The 12,261-nt window shown below is 50.2% G+C and overlaps 1 protein-coding gene across 3 annotated transcripts in view; it reads left to right on the top strand.

Moving 5' to 3' along the window:
* LOC122379433 (proline-rich protein 36-like) overlaps positions 1 to 12,261 on the top strand; it is a 113,811-nt gene that overhangs the window by 40,173 nt on the left and 61,377 nt on the right. Inside the window, exon 1 of one of the 3 annotated variants that reach the window (XM_043361650.1) lies at positions 3,163 to 3,280. The exons of 1 other annotated variant lie outside the window; for it this stretch is intronic. The gene's annotated coding sequence lies outside the window, so the exon portion shown is untranslated. Of the gene's footprint in view, positions 1 to 3,162; positions 3,281 to 12,261 lie in introns of those variants that run through there. One more of the 3 variants, XM_043361653.1, reaches the window with a different exon arrangement.

Below are 12,261 nucleotides of genomic sequence, written 5' to 3'. Positions count from 1 at the left end.
ACTCTGCAGTTGTGCCGGCCTCCGGTCGGGGCACCGCGACCTTGTTCCTTTCAGACCTCGGGTCTGGCCACCAACGAACCCCCAGTCTCTGAAAGGCTTCGTCACCGTTCATTGGGAAATGGCGTGCCGCCGCTACCGAAGTGACTGGGAGGGGAAGTAGAAAGGCCTCCACGCCAGCTCCTGTGTGTACAGTAGTGCCTCTCGCGGGTGGGTCGGTGTCTAAGCTGGCGTTAAGAGGCTTGACCAATCTCTGCCATCCTCCCTCCTCCCCTCTGAGAGCTGTAGTAACCATCTCCCGTCGGTGAGAGGCTCTGGGAGCTGTAGTAACCGCCTTCGTCGGTGATGAGGCATGTGCTCACGGCTCAGTGCGCAGTCAATGGCGCATATTAAACATGAGCCTTCCTGATGAAGCTTTATCGGAACTATAGCTGTGCCGGTCACTCACAAGCTTTATAATTCACCTTCATTAGCCAATTAGGCTCAATTTGCATGGATCCTAGTTTCAATCCAGAATCGCTGTGATATAAGAAACTCGACAAAACCGATGCTGCAAGGCCATTAACCGTATTGTTGTCTAATTAAGTCGGGTTATTCTCGACCAGTAACTGATGAACCTTGACCTTAATCGGTAGCGCACGGTTCAACCCCCAACTGACGCTTGCATGCCGTATTGTAATGGTTTGTTGTTAGCATATAGCAGGTATAAGTAGCTGTGAAACAGCTTATCCTTTTCAAAGAGGCTTGTTGCATCATAGCAAGCTGCGCAACTTGAAATACAGAAGCGTCACGACTGTCCTTTAAGCGAATGCTTTGACAAAACGTTAAGTGGCAAACGTGACTGCCTCTTGAGCTGTCATTTGTGTCTGATGAAGCTCCATCGCTTTATTTGCCTGACCGGTCAGGCTGGCATATTGACACGTAGAGAAGAATCAGCGATAGTAACCTTTAGTCCTGTGAGATGGACATCTCAGTGCAGCGGTTCAGTCTTCGATCAGTGCAGCAGGCACGGGCCGGAACCGCGGAAAGTTTGATTGACACATGTCAATTGGATACGTTTGCAGAGGGTGTAATTGAAGTTTATCTCATGATATATCGATTATTCGATTTGGGTAAATGTTGAACATCCTCGGACAATAGGATATTTTATGACATGCACTCGTTCAAATGCCTGCCGCATTTTCCTGCAGCCGGGCAAAGCTCCCGGTTGTAGGCACTGCTCTGTGTGTGCGTGTGTCTTCCGTTCCTTTGTTCATTCGGGCTGTTATTCTGCACGGTGCAGCTCAGTTACTCTATTGGTGAGGTATTTTCACCAGATCCGGCTCTGTGTGTATCTAGCAATGAGTGAGTCACTGCCATACACCACTCGACGAGCTGGGGATGCGGGTCTGCCGGCCCGCATCGGTACCTCACTTTAAATCGTATGGCGTTTGTACTTTCCGATCGAGTGACATTGCGTCGGACGGAAAGGACGGGACGTGGGTATTGGATTAAAAAATCAGAGCTAAATGCATAATGCAACAATAGTGCTCGTTCATGAGCATTCATTAGGACGAGCACGGCTTGCTTTGCGTTAAAAAGGGCTGATTTCCTTGGTGCTGCTCAGCTCCGGGTAATTGTAGCACCTACTGCGGTTTTACTTTCCTCCTCCTGTGCCCTTATTCCTTTTTCCTATATCATGAACACTAGTGTATTTGGTGGGACGCTTTGCAGTAGCCGGACCACCTGGTTACACCGCTACCTCGCGATGTCCATAACACAAGTCTGGGGTAGGCATCAACTAAGCCTGAAGCCCTTTCAATTGTTATTTGCTGTAAATGGCACAGTGTTTATTATCTAAATATTCCGTACTTGACCTTTATATTCGCATCCATCTTAGGTCTGTAACATTATATTCCACAGATCATTTATTTCCTCTCTGTTTCCGACATGCACCGAGGAAGTTTCATAGTTCCCCTGCGCCGCGCGGTCTGCTCGAATGTGGGCCTCCGGCGCACCCTCGCCCCACCTCTGTGACCTATCGGGGCGCGGCCGAACGCGTCTGGGCTCGAACCGGGCTCGTGTTCAGCTGATGGGGGAAGGTTAGAGTTGACGGAGAGCTACAGCCACTCCTCCCTGGCTTCTGTCATGTGACTGAGGGATTCGGCCGATCCCCGTGTTATAATGACTTAGGACAGAGAGCGGGGCCCGGTCAATGTGCAGCTTCTGATCGGCCGTGGCTTAGGTAACTTACAAACTTAATAACAAGCAGCTTGGGCCAGTTTTCTTTTGGCATCGCCCGTAAGAAACTTCTTTCCTTAATTTCTTCGGCCCCATCCTGAAGTAGCCGATAATATCACCTTCATGACTTAATCACTGATGTGTTCCTTCCGGATGTGTTTTTAAGGACACCGTCCCTCGTGGAGCAATCCTGATTTTTATCAGCATGTCAGCCTTGCAAGGATGGATAATCCCCCAAGTGGCGATTTCATAATCGTCAGTATACACCGTGACAAAGAGCGGTTTGTTGGCTTTAGGCCGTGCTGTAGCGTGGCCCTTCACTCGTCGCACGATTGTATGCTAAGCTGCAGGATAGCAGCGTAAGGACGGTCGCCAGGCGACGGTAGCCACGGTGAGGTAACAACGGAGTGTATGGAATACGTTGCATGCAACGTTCGCCGTGAGTGAAGGACGACTATGAAACTTTATCTGTGGGTCTTATTTACGCATTCATTTTCATGACTAGCGCTAGTGAATTTTACGAAGGCTAGTTTTGACGGAGTGATGAAATGTTTTGTATATTTTCAGTGTCTTCTTGACTTGTCGTTTCTTCTTGATTCGTTTCTAACTCTCTGAATCCACCATGCATCTCCCATGTGCATCCTCTAACGGAGGCCGCTTTACTACGTGATTATCCCAGTGGTCCATGCACCGCGCACCTCTTCCTCCTCCCTCCCCGTTGCAGCCCTTCCCCCTCCACTCCACCACCCGTGCGTAATCCCCTGCTCCACTGTCAATGCTGGCTCGGTGCGAGAGCAGACCGGCCCGGCTGGCGGCCTACGGAGGCCGACCGACCGCTGCTCTCTGACCTCTGGAGGTCGACCTGCCTCCCGGCGCCCGGCAGAGGGCTCTCCCGTCGCCGCCTGGTCCGACCCGGCTCGGCGCGGCGCGGCGCGGCGCGTACTCAGTGGCTTTTCCAGTGGTGACGGTGGCGGCCGGCTCGCGGTCGGCGCGATCGAGAGGTAGTGGTGTTTGGTCGAGAGGTGAACTGCAAACTGAGAAGGATTGATTGCTGATCTGAGTGGTGAGTACTGCAGTGGTGTAGTTTCGAGGGTATCGTGATCGGCATATGCCTCGCGCTTGTTTGTGTGTCGCGATACGTTTGTGTGGGTTTGAGTTTTGATGGATTTCGTGCGGAGAACGCTGCTCTGATGAGCCCTATTCAGCACAGCGCCGCGTCAACCGTCTGGTGGCTCATAGGGGCGCCAGGTGTTCCAGAAGTCTCTGCTCGAGCAGTCGGCGAGCGACCAGGTGTCTGCGAGGAGGGGACCTGTGTTCTGGACCTTAACCGCCTCTGCTACCTGCGGGCGGTGGTGTCGGCCGTGCTCCTGGCACGACTGCGTGGGCGTCTGTGCCGGTCATAGACCTCCGCCCCGGGCTCATCGGGAGCTTCTGGCCTCCCTGGCTTTCAGGTGGCCTGTGACCGGTCACTGACATTCACCTGCCCTCGGGCTCTCAGAAGAGCTGTGAGCAGTCAGCTGGGCCGTCGCCGCTGGCTGCTCGCGCTTCCAGTGCGGGCTGAGCGGTGGAAGCTAGTGACAACCGCAGCTGTTCACTGTGGTCAACCGTGGAAGGTGCTCCGCTGGTGGACCCCGTCATTGTTCCGCTTCAGCGAACATGACCAGAGACTTCACGCTAAAATGTGTCTTATCCAGTGGGGAAAACTGTGGTCAAATCTTCTATTTTTGGAAGCCTTCCATTTTTGGAAGGACCTTCCATAAATGGGTATGCATTTTCCAAAAATGGAAGGCTTCCAAAATTGGAAGGTCTAATCTCAGTGTTCCCAACTGTGATTCACATTCTTTGATTTAAGTTACGGCCTTTTTAAATGTGTAACATTAATAGTTGATTTTGCCATTTATGATCATTGATATAAGGAGAAGCAGCAGTGCTAGTGTTGGTAATACAGGCATGCTATGTCAATGTACATAGTGATATAATAGCATGGTGTCCTGGCGCACTGCTCTCTTTTTCTACTTCTAGAGGACACATAGAAATTCAGAAGAGAAAACAGCTGGTCAATAACCAACCAGGAGGAACACAGCTATAGCCCTGACAAAAAATGGTTTAAATTAAACTTACTATTCCTCATATAAATTGAAGATTCATGCTCCTTCGATAGAAAGTAACACGAAAAACGGCGCAGCAACGCCTATTTAATTCGTCCCATATTCCGGAAAAAACATTGAAAAATGACGAGACCTCCACCCAAATGTTTGGCAAAAGCCTTAAAAAATTGAAATCAACCACACAATATGCTAATAAATGCAGAAAACGGCAACAAATACAAGTTTTACTCGCCACTACACTCCCGAAACCGCCGCACTGTCCAGACAATTCCGCACTGTAAATAAAGTCGGCGGTATCGAACAAGCATGGCCCGTCACTAAAGTACTTTTAAGGATATTTACTTTTCGTTTTTGATGCTTTTTGCTTACAAAATGTTTGATAAAGTCTTATAAAACCATCGTTTGTCGGTAAATTTTTGTCAATTTTCCACGACTCATTACTTTGAAAAATTACCTAAAATACATCCACGCTAGGATTTAGGCATCCACGCTAGATTATGGACACTTCACTATGGCGAATAGAAAGCGACCAGGGGCGATAGTCGCATTTGCCTCATGTTCGGCGGAAATCGGTAAGTTCCAACATATGCGCAACATTTTCTATATTTGGGTACGATGACGTCGTCAGCGTACCCATTTTTGGAAGGTGCGTACCCATATATAGAAAATCCTTCCAAAAATGGAAGGCTTTCTAAAAATGGAAGATTTGACCACAGTTTCCCCGACTGTATCGAGCCGCGACTTCTTGTAAAGTCGAAGCGGCGGGCAATTGGATCAAGGTCCCTATTACGAGAGCTTTTGGCGTCGGTCTGCACGGGCGTGACTAGAATTTCCTTAGGTTGCGCTGGTATTTGTCGCTATAATTTTCAAGCAAAATTTACTAGTATTAGTTCCTCTTTTTAATTTGAAAAGCTGTGCGCATGTTTGGCAAGCCGCTTAGGTATGTTTCAAACCCTCATCTCTGAACTAAACGGCTCGCTCTGACGACACGCTCTGGGTCCGTCACCGTCCTTTTCTCCTTCCTTTCCCGCTGCGCCGCCCTGTCATCACATGTTTATGAGGCCGGTGAGCGCAGGGGTTCCTCAGAGCCGCCGCACTATGGTTGGAAACGGCCTCACGGATGGCCGGGGGTCAACGCGAAAACATGTTTTGCCCATAACTTGTTAATGCGTAGACCGACTGCGATGAAACTTTGCATAGGTATACCAGTGTCTTTCGTGCATCATACAGTAACTCAGAAATGACGAGGTCACGTCACGTCACGCGTGTGTGACGTCATCATTGCAAGTATGTTATAAGTCGCCTATGTCTTTCGTTATGTTATCGATATCGCGAGGCATTTTGAACATGTTTTGAATACTGCTATTACTGAATGGATATTGTTGTTATGCTTTAGGGCAAGAAATATCAACGTAGTGACGCACAGTGTCTTACTATTGGTCTTAAAGGGTCAAAAATTTGGAGAAAGAGTATTTATGATTTTTTTAGATTGTGCAAAAAAGTAAGAAATAAAATGACGATCAAATGACAAAACATGCGTCAGATTAACCCGGCAGTTGCTGGGGTATTTCCCCATCCGCCGTTTGCCGGGGGGGGGGGGGCGTTCAACGCCCCCAGCCGATGACTCGCGAACAAATAGGCGCAGCGAAACGCACGAGGCGCGGCAAACGAAAGAAGAACGCGACGAGACAATTCACATGAATGCTTTAAAGTTGAATTTCGAGGTCACAGGTCGGGTCAAGGTCAGGTCAAACACTTGAAATCGGGCTTTCAGTAGCATGGACTTTAGAACCTCGCAATCGGTGCCTCGCGTTTCGCGTTTCGATTATATTGTCATCAGTTGGTCCTAAATAAATTCAGTCAGTTGGTCCTAAACAATCTGTTACAACTGTCACAACTGTCACAACCCTTCATATAAGTGCTAAAAGAGTGTCAGATCAATGTAGGGGTCAGTCAAACATAGGCCACTGGCCAGGGTCAAAGTCAGGTCAATCAGGTAAGCACATAACCCCGAAAATTAAAACTGGTACCTATTCGCAGCCCATGCATGACACATGTTTTATGGGTACTTTTGGGCGTAGAACACGATGGTGACATTCATTTTATCATACGAGTACGTAGCTGGTTGAAAAAAGATCAATTTCAGAAATGCATGCATCATGGTCGTGAAGTAGTCACGAGAAATTGCCAACATTCAGTTCAAGATTTTGGGAAATGTAGAACGATTATCAAAAACCATAGATAGCCATTTGATTTGCCATGGTATTGGCAGTGTAATGGCGTTTACAGCATGTCTGTATGTCTGCTCTGTCGGTGGATATCCATATCCATACTCCAGGATATCCATACACCTTTGCACGATATCCATACTCCAGGTGCAGCGGCGAGCAGTTACTTCTTACGAGGGGTGCGGAGTCGAAGTCAGAGTCGGAGTCAGAGTCGGAGTCGGAGCCAGAGTCGCCCAGAGTCGTGGCAACGAGCCAGGAGTCGGAGTCGGAGTCGGGGTCGGTCAGGAGCCCGCAGTGGAAGTCGGAGTCGGTCCGAATCGGAACAGCTCCATCACGACTCCGAAACACTGGCAGGGGTCCGGAGTCGGAGACAGAGTCGGCCGGAGTCATGGCAACGAGTCAGGAGTCGGAGTCGTAGTCGGAGTCGGATTTGGCGCCACCACGACTCCGCAACCCTGCTTCTTACCATCATTTATAAGGATAAGCGATTGCAAGACTGACGAGCCGACCTGGTGCTAACGAAGCGACGGGTAGGTACGCCTCGGGAGATGAAGCTTCACGGACGATTTTGCGCACAAGTGCGCAGTCTGCTTTTACGTTCCCCTTACGCAGAATTGAACAGAGACTTATTCTGCCAAAAAGCTCAATGGAGGTCGATGGAGAACTTTTTGTATGTCCAATGAAACATAAACGTAATTTTGCAAATATTGCTGTGGTGACACTGCAAACAGAATGCAATGCCGTTCCTGATTTTGAACACGCATGGGAAAAAGAGTCGCTCCACTCGATAGCCAACATAACAAGGATTATTTTGATATATAATAATCCAGTTTTACAACGTCATGGAGGTACTCCACATGCTATCACCAGCGCGTTTGTTTAAACCTTTGACGGCGCACCAAAAAAGCCACTCTCAGAAACTCCCGATTCCACGTACAATAATGGAGACTAAATGCGCAACTAAATAATTTTTTCTGCCCAATTCAAAACATTTCATCAATTTCCAACAGAATGACACCCCAAATATACATATATTCCGAAATTGCCCACGGCCATCCGTGAGGCCGTTTCCAACCATAGTGCGCCGGTCCCGGCCGCCGCGGGCGCATTCCATCTCGATCAGCCCCGGCTCCTCAAACGCTACCATGGAGCCCTCGGGCTGCGCCGCGGGCTGGCTGCCGTCTGTTGGAATGGTGGTGTAACAAAGGCCTTTGCTACTCTTGGAGGGAGACGACCCGACTGTCATTGCGCAATGCACACAGCTTACGATAACTCCGTGGTAGGTACCGGCTTTATAGTGAGTGTCTGTCTGAAGGAATGAGTTTCTCGCTTTTACGCCCATATTTTCTCGACATTACACTAATATGCCTGCCTGTTGAATTATTTTAGTATTTGCGGGTATTATGAACCAATTTTGTGATCAGCTGACTGTCGTAGTTGGTCCCGCGCTGTGACCCAATCTCGTTGGCACACACTACATAACTCGGTCGCGCGTGCCACCGATGCTTTGATAGAACACGGAGGGCCGTGCTGCACGGTGACAGCTACACCATGCTTTCGTTACGAGGCTTGCTGTGACATTACAATAAGCAAAACAGAGGTGATGTTACCATATCTGAGATGTCACCCTCTTTAACCATCCCTTGATCCAAACATCGCATGTCCTGTCTGTCGTATTTCCACTTTCTTGGCTTATATTTTTATGTGTGATTTGATATATGGAGTCGCCTGACTGAACCCGTTGTTTTGGGCTGATCGGGACGTACTATGGACGTCAAACCGCTTGAGACCCCACTTTTTTTGCGATTATTTTAAAATGCGTCAACTCTCGTTGACAATATTCTGGCAATGTGTGTTTCAGAGCCTGCCGAAACTTTTATTACAAAGGTATTTTGACGCCAAACGATTATGAAAGGTACTTCTCATTCACTCGTAATGTTAACCCGCGCGGGGCTGGGGTCTCCAGCCGAACGCGCGGGGCTGGGGGGGGGGGGGGGTAAATTTTACCGCCCCCTGTTATCTCCCGAACTAATGGTCCGATTTGGAAAATTCAAACGCCAATCGAAAGCTCTCAGCACGAACTACTAAAAACATGTACTTAATTTAAAGTTTGAGGTCAAGGTCAAGGTCAGGTCAAGGGTACAAATTGCAAGTTTCTACAGTATCGGCCTTGCACCGTAGTTGCCGAAGAATGGAGTCATGGACTGAGACTGATCGCCCAAAACGTGTTCTTAGGCTACCAAGACAATATTCGTTGCATACAATATCATTCAGAGGTCAAGGTCAAGGTCAGGTCAGGTCAGGTCAGGTCAGGTCACCAAAAAACAAAATATAGAAAAGGGCATGTGCGACACATGTTTTATGGGTCATTTTACTCATAGAATTCAATAGGCACACTCAATAAGTGGTATGGACCACCTCTGGATGAATTTCAGGTCGAGGTCAGGTCAAGGTCAGGTCAAGTGAGGTCAAATTTTGAAGTTGGTTGTTAAGGCCCAAAAAGGTGTCTATCTGATGCAGTTTTTCACGGCGAATCGAATGGTGCTATTTTTGTTTCCGTACGAGGTCTAGAACTTCCAAAAAAGTCATTTTTCAAAAAATTTGTGTGTCGTGACGTCATGAAATTTTTAATAACTCCCACATTTTTGAACCGATTCTTCTAAAATTTGGTATGTAGGTGCACATAGACCACTTCTCTGACATATATTCCGGTTTTTTCGATAGACTCAAAATTTTGGATTTTATAATGATTTTCCCAAAAAAGTCAGTTTTTTGAAAAAAAAAATTTAGGCCAAAATCCAAAATTTTTAAAAAACCGAGATAGCCATTTGATAGACAAAGTAAAATTACGTATAACCTTTTTTGTTACGTCTTGATTCCTTTAAAAATGAAGATGTTAGCGGCGTTTGAACTTTTGCCGTTTTTGAGGCGAAAATGGCGAACATGACGTCACTAAAACGTCAATTTCTCAAAAATTTTCCGACGGATTTCGCTCAAATTTTCAGGGAACGTGTCAAATTGATGTAAGAAAAGGTACTGAAAGTTTGGCGGCGCTGCGCGCCGCCGTTTTTGAGATATCGCAAAAATTCGCGAGGGGGGTAAAATTTACCCCCCCAGCCCCGCGCGGGTTAAATTTCACGGAACGAATCTGCTGTTTGGGTAGAGGCTACGCGCTCATGGGGCGGAGCCACGTAATGACGTCAGCGCTAAGCTCCGCCCTACCCCTCCGGCGCTCCTTGCCCGGCGACCGGTCACTCGCGTCCCTCGCTCCATTCAGGCTTGATGGTGGTCGGTAGCTGGTAGCGGTAGCGGGCGCTGGTAGATGGCATTTAGAAAAGTGGGGCCTCAAGCGGTTTGACGTTCATAGTAGGTGACCGTTGACCTTCGTTTCACCTCTGTGATGACCATTTGCCCTCGATCGGTACCATGGTAGAATGACTCGTTTTTGGACCTGTGGCTCTCATCCATCAGCTTTGAATTCATTACGTTCGAACTCACCCTTTCGTGCTATCACTGGTTAAGACTTGGTACAGAAACAAGTTATGCTTCTTTAATCGGGCCCCGGTCAATGTAGTGCATTGCTCCACTTCTAGACCAGTTTAAGATACCATTACTCATTATCGTCGTTGCTGAGAGGTTAAGTTGTTGATAAATGTCGCAACATGGTCTCAACCAGTGAGATCTTGCAAAGCTCTGGAACTGTGATAACTGGGAAGACCATCTCATTAGGTTTATTTTTGTGTTCTGATAAACTACGATAACGTGAATGGTGAAACAGCATTACTTATGTTGAGCCCCTATTCTTCGACGATTTATTCAGCACTGCCTTACTACATGTATTTATATGTAATGTATATGTATTTGTATATGCATTTATACCTAACTACACTTTACATATCAGGGACTTCGTTGAGTGCTCATATCACTAATCACACAACCCATTTCTCGGGTGCACGGAGTTTGTGGGTGGCCCAACCCGAGCCGATATCCGGGAGGGAGATTGGAGAATACCATCACTTCCCGGCGGCTAATAATGAGCACCCGTCAGGTCAGCCGCCGCCCTCCTGTAATGGCTCGCAGCCTTCCATCAGGATAACCGCCCCGCTGAGGCTCACTTTTGGTGTCCCGCTGGCTCCCGCCACCTTTGGGCCGCACTGGGCCGGTAGCCGACCCTCTCACTCACTGCTCTTCCCGTCGGAAAAGCACATCTCTCTTGGCACGTGGTGGGCTCTCGGCTGTATTTCTGCATGTGCTGTGGACCCTATAAGCTATCTACACCGTCAAGCTAACTCCCCCTGCGATGCCTCTCTCATTCAAATGCAGTAGCACTTTCCATATAGTGGCGGAGCTCCTGTGGGATTTTCCATAGTCTGCGCCGCCGTGGGTCGGTCTGGAGATCGTACAGGCACCTGTCCCTGTCTCCACTGGACAGGTATGACGCGCAGGTTTCGGAGAATTCCCGGCGCTGATCGCGGCAGCAGCAGCGGAGGCGGCATCGGGAACAGCGCCCTCATTCCTGCGGTATAATCCGCTGACGTGTTTTTCCCGAGTGTGCCGCGTCCTTGGGCAGCGCCCGACCCTCTGTACTGGCGGCGGCTCCCCTCGCGGCCACACTCGGCCGCCTCCCCTCTGCGCCTCCCTCCCTCCCTCGCGCCTCCCTCCCTCCCTCCCCCTGCGTGCCGGCCCGTGTCGCCGGCGGCGGGGACCCGCTGAGACGCCCCGGTCGACGGAGGCGGACACGGCAGGTGTTGCCGACCAGGCACGTGATGCCCGGCGGCGGTCTGCTGGCTTCCGTCCGCCACCTGCCCCTCGCCACTCCCCTCCTCCCGCCACTCTCTCCTCGTGCTGTTCCTCTGCCGCACTCTGTCCAGCGGAACCCACCCTGGTGTGAATGACCGCTGGTTGTTATGACTTGCGTTGGGCGTAGCATCCCCTTTGTTGGCCTCTCTCGATCTTTCCATCTTGATTCTAGTTACGGCTGTACTGGCACCTTGTCTTGGTCTACTTGCATCCCTGTGACCTAGTCTGGTCGTTCCCTGACCCAGACCCTGCCGTCCCAGGCTCGCCGGCAGTTCCGTCTCACCCCAGCCCGTACCGGCGCGGCGCACCACCGCCATCTCACGTCCGCTGATTACGTGCTGTGTGCGCGGTCGAGCGTCGACCCTGCCTCTGTGTGTGCTGAGGAGAAACCTGTTCCTTCGGGAGGTCGTTCGGCCGGCGGAGTCCGCGGTGAGGTCGTGCCATAGACCGGTCGCCGTCCGGTCGCCGTCCGGTCGCCGTCCGGTCGCCGTCCGGTCGCCGTCCATTCGCCGTCCATTCGCCGTCCGGTCGCCGTTCGGTAGCTGTCCGGTCGCCGTCCGGTCGCCGTTCGGTCACCGTCCGGTCGCCGTTCGGTCGCCGGACGATGAGGTCACCTGTCAGACGAGAGGCCCCGGGTCCGGGCGGCGTGTCACGGCCTGGTACGGCCGAGCTGACCCGGCGCGGCGGTGCAGTGGGGAGGTCGGGTCACACCTTCGTGGTGGGCAGCGGAACAGGAGATGGGTGTCCGTGATTTGTGGGGCTGTACCGGGCTCCCGGTGTCACGGGTACTGTTGGAGTTGATGTGTGGCTGCGCGTGGGATCTGGGTCCGCAGTTGGAATGACCTTTCGAGTATGGTGTTGTGATGGGGCGGTACTGGTTTGCGAAGGTCACTGCTTGATGATGGACG

This window comes from Amphibalanus amphitrite, unplaced genomic scaffold, assembly GCF_019059575.1.
Source record: "Amphibalanus amphitrite isolate SeventyFive unplaced genomic scaffold, NRLGWU_Aamphi_draft 000078F_arrow, whole genome shotgun sequence".
NCBI lineage: Eukaryota > Metazoa > Arthropoda > Thecostraca > Balanomorpha > Balanidae > Amphibalanus > Amphibalanus amphitrite.
This window is presented reverse-complemented; position numbering and strand designations above follow the sequence as displayed.